The 5,040-nt window shown below is 41.9% G+C and overlaps 1 pseudogene; it reads right to left on the bottom strand.

Moving 5' to 3' along the window:
* Positions 1-969: 969 nt before the first annotated feature.
* Positions 970-2,092, bottom strand: LOC101316645 (serine/threonine-protein kinase Sgk1-like; annotated as a pseudogene).
* Between the last annotated feature and the right edge of the window lie 2,948 nt (positions 2,093-5,040).

Raw genomic sequence — 5,040 nt, 5'->3', positions numbered from 1 at the left:
TGGTGGGGGGGGGAAAGGATTGTACATTATTATAACCATGTTAATTACAGTACATTAAAATGGTGGTTTACATTACAAATAAGCCTGTAAGTTTAAATATACTAGTGTTACAACCCAATGTACAGACTTTCTTTATACAATACATATAAAAGAAATACAAAAAAGAAACAAAAAAAACAAAAACATAAATAATGCCCATTTTACAGGTGATATTTTAAACAATGAAAACACCAGGCTCTGACTGACAAGTGGGGCATTGGTCCATAAAAACCTTTTCTAAAAATGGAACTATTTGTAGCAGCAATGCTTCTTTAAGCATCTGGATACAAGTCACTGCAAGACCATTTTCGATAAATTTTAGTTATTAACTATATCTTACAAAAAAAAAGCCTACACATAAATTTATCTTCCAAATATGGAAGAAACACACAATGTCCCACGTTGTAGTGTCCTGCAAGTGTCACATTGATGCTTATAACTGAGTCCTTCTGTGAGCAAGCATACCACACCCATACGGCCGATCACACAGGAAGTCCACAAGGAAAAACAGAAGGAAACACTGGGCAACAGGAAGAACTTTGGAGCTAACACGATCTCATCAGAAAAGGCACGTTTCATAAGATTCGTTATCACGGCCCGGACAGACCTTCAGAAGCTCCTTCTCCGAACAGCGTCCTCCTTTGAATGAGACCACTGCATCTGCCTGGGGCGGCCCTCTACTGCTCATTTCAGAGATAGCACCACATTGGAAGGAAGAATAAGGAAAACCTCCCGAGCTCACTGAGGAGGATGTGCTCTTCGAAAAGCTTCCAGCAAACAGTGTGCAATAAGATTGCCAAGATGTGCAAGCTTCCAGGGATGCGCAAATTCTCTTTTAAGATGTCCTGTCAGCTGGCAGCTCTGCCAAAAGGCTAACTAAAACATTTAAAAAACGCCCGTAAAATGCTTCACAGCCAACCCTAAGACCATTCAGAGGAAAGAGTCCACGGGAGGTGCGTAGGAAAAGCCCAGGAAGGCCTCGGCCGCTTCCTTGACGCTGGCTGGGAGGAGGATACTGTCGGGCGACCGACCGATGGAGTTGGGGACCGGCTCTTCGGTAAACTCGGGATCAAAGTGCCACAGGTCGCCGGGTCCACTCACATTTGGGTTAAAAGGGGGAGTAATCTTCTTATTAATGAGATCATCCCAGTTAATTAGGGAGAAGAAGACGTGATTATTAATCTCCATAAAGTCAACCTTGGCACCAAGTCTCTTTGTCCTGTCCTTCTGCGGGAGGCCCTCCAGGACGTGTCTTGCAGAATTTGTAATATTTGGCTTCAACTGGAGGGGTTTGTTCAGCATGTTGTCGTACATCTCAGCTGTGTTTCGGCTATAAAATGGAGGCAGGCCATACAGCATCTCATATAAGACGGCCCCCGGACACCACCAGTCCACGGTCCTATCATAAGGCTGCTTATGAAGCAGGTGCAAGGTACTCGGGTGTGCCGCAGAAGGTGGACGTCGTGCCATTGTGTTCAGCGTTCTCCTTGCAGAGTCCAAAGTCAGTAAGGACAGTGTGTCCCTGGGAACCCAGCAAAATATTCTCTGGCTTTAAGTCTCTATAAACGATGTTCAGAGAGTGCAGGTAACCCAAGGCACTGGCTATTTCAGCAGCATAGCACCGAGCCTGTGGTTCCAGGAAGCATCGCTCCCTCTGGAGACGGTAGAACAACTCTCCACTGTTCATGGAGTCTAGGACAAAGTACAGCTTGTCTGGAAAGAGAAGTGGAGGCCCACCAGAAAGGGTGTTTCACGTTCTTCAGGAGAACATTCCGCTCTGACATAATATGCTTTTCCTCCTTCTCTTTCAGGACCGCTTTCCTGGTGGAGGAGAAAGGTTGGCATTCATGAGCTCAGACTCCTGAGGTTGGGAGATTTTCAAAATGGACTGAACTTCAGGATGTTTGCATGCATAGGAGTTACTGGCGATCTTCTGAATAAAGTTGTTCAGGCCCATCCTTCTCTGTTTCATGAAAGCGATGAGAATTGCTACCATGCCCCTCATCCTGGAGTAAGTCAGGGTGTCCCCAGCAGCCTTGGTTTTCACCGTCATCACCACAGAGATGAAGCACGCGGAGGCGTCAGACACGGGAGACCGGCTCAGCCAACGCTCTGTGTTTTTTATAAGACCGATTTTTACAGCAGTTTTATGTTTACAACGAAACTGTGAGGGCGGTACAGAGATTTCCCATACACCCGCATTCCAACGCAATTATCAACATCACTCACAAGAATGTTACATTTGTTACCAATGATGAACCTACATCGACACATTATAAGCTCCCCAAATCATAGCTTATTTTAGGATTCACTCTTCATGTCATACATTTAATGGGGGCTTGAACAAATGATGATGACATCCATGCATCATTGTAGTGTCACAGAAGAATTTCACTGCGCTAAAAATACCCTTTGCTACATGTATTCATCTCCCCCAAACTCCGATTTTATTTTACTGTCTCTATCGTCTTGCCTTTTCCAGAATGTCATATAGTTGGAATCACAGGGCATGTGGCTTCTTTCACTTGGTGGTATGTGTTTAACTCTCCTCCATGTCTTTTCATGGTTTAATAGCTCACTTCTTTTTAGTGCTAAAGAATATTTCATTGTCTGGATATATCACAGTTTCTTTATCCATTTACCTACTGAAGGCTATCTTGATTGTTTACAAGTTTTAGCAATAGGAAAAAGCTGCAACAAACATCCAGGTTTTTGTCAGGGGTAAGGACAGTTTGATGTTTTAATATTTAACGAAAACATGGGAGGATAAGAAAAAATTCATTAGATAGAAAATGAAAGACAAGAACATTCCAGGCAATGGAATCAGTATCACAAAAAGGCATAAGTACAGGAATGCCTACTGTCTTTAAGGAGGAATGAGACACAAGCTAACAGAATCTTAAACAAAACAAAATAAAACAAAACTAACAAAAAACCTCAACAACTTATTGCAGCTGCCTGACATGCTCTTTTCCCAATTTTCTCTTGGATTACTTATCACATCTTAAATGACAGGAGAAGAGACCTTCTCCAACTCTGCCATACGTTAAGCTACATTTAGTCTATCTCCTTTCTTTCTCAGAGGACCTACTCCCTTTCCTTTGTAGCAACTATGATGAATAGGACTCATGTACTCATCTGCGCATTTCCTTTTTTAACGATGACTCCACCGTGAGCCGTTCATCCTCGCGGATGAAGTTCTCGATAGTTTGCTTCACTTCTCTGTTCCCAGCACATGGCACAGTGACTGGTGTCCAGAATGAATGAACAGCAGATGGTACAGAGGGTAGCAGTCATTGAATTCATAGAGGGTTTGATCAGGATAAGGATGCTAAGGCCAAATTGTGTAGAAAAATCTCATTTGTTCATTCCTGTTTTGCTTGTTCTCAATTATTCTCTCAACAAATGTTTATTAGGTGCCTATTATGTTTAAATCTAGGTATCTTTTTTTTTTTTTTTTTAATTGTGGTACGCGGGCCTCTCACTGCTGTGGCCTCTCCGGTTGCGGAGCACAGGCTCCAGACTCGCAGGCTCAGCGGCCATGGCTCACGGGCCCAGCCGCTCTGCGGCATGTGGGATCCTCCCGGATCGGGGCACGAACCCGTGTCCCCTGCATCGGCAGGCGGACTCTCAACCATTGTGCCACCAGGGAAGCCCTAAATCTAGGTATCTTTTATCCGAGACTTCACAGGCTAGTGAATTCCACGCTATAAATGTGGGTTATATTCTGTGGGCCTTGAGAAACCACTTAAATGTTTTGCTTAATAGGGTAGTGATATGATCCAATCATATCTATATTTTAAAAGAAAGAACACTTTGGCAGCGGGGCGAAGGAGACTTGGAGGTATGTTCTGGAAACAATCAGAATATTACATTGTAAATTAGAAGTTGCACGAAGGTGAACAGAAGCCAGTGGCAGTGGGCTTATACGAGGGGGAAGATGCAAAAGATATTTTGGAAGATGACTGAAGTTGGTTTTACAGGATGTGTGAAGTAATAGAGAAAAGAGAGGCAAACATTACTGAGATTTCTTATGTGCGTGACAGTAGTGTGAGTCTTTCACCAAGTAAAGACTATAAAATATGCTATTGGATTCATTTGCCTGAATTGTTTATTAAAACAAGAAGTTGAGTCATTTAAGAGCATATGCTGAGATTATATCTTTACTTTAGTTAAAAGTTAGGCCATTAACTAAAATTATAGGTTCTGTAATTCATTTGTTGAAACAATAAAGTTTACTTAACTAGGAAACAGAAAGCCAAGAATACAGCACCTATAAAACCTCCCTAAGACCCTTCAGATTCTCACTGGCCTTCTTTAAGACAAAACTATCCAGTGCTTCGCTTTACAGCTACATATTAAATTGCAAAACTTTGTCTCCTTCACCAAAATACTTTGCTGTTGAATAAGATTTCACCAGCAAGTACAGTTCCCTTATTTGGTGTTCTGCTAACTTGGTACCTTTCTTCGTAACGGTAAACAGTTGTGCACTAATGCCTGTCCATTCCAACTTCTGATGGACTTTTCTCTCACCTTTTTTTCTTCTTATGACATTTTTTTAAATCTTGTCCTTTCTAATGTCTTTGGCTTTAAGCACATGCAAATTTCCCTAGTTGAGGAAGAAATCCTTTTAATGTCACTGCTGACTCTTCCTCTCAGAACCAGGGCCCTTGTATAAGAGTTCTGTATGCCACCACTAAGTAAATGTCCTGGGAACTTGGGACAAATCTAAAAGGAAAAACATGCTGTATTGATATCCAGGAATGTATTCTATTCCAAAGAAAGTCACTTGCCTCGATATATATTTTTTGACAATGTTTGAATTCTAAACAAAACTGTTTTTTCAGAAGGCTTCTATAAAAGGCAAAACCCATACCAAATGAAAAGAAAACGGAAACAAAATAATTATTTTCAAATACACACATGTAGATGGAACGGAAGTCAGAAAAGGAGACTGACTGGATCATTTCTGCCACCTTTCCCAGCCATGAATGGCAATGG

Source organism: Tursiops truncatus, chromosome 9, assembly GCF_011762595.2.
Source record: "Tursiops truncatus isolate mTurTru1 chromosome 9, mTurTru1.mat.Y, whole genome shotgun sequence".
NCBI lineage: Eukaryota > Metazoa > Chordata > Mammalia > Artiodactyla > Delphinidae > Tursiops > Tursiops truncatus.
The sequence above is the reverse complement of the archived record's forward strand: the minus strand, read 5'-3'. Positions and strand labels throughout refer to the sequence as shown.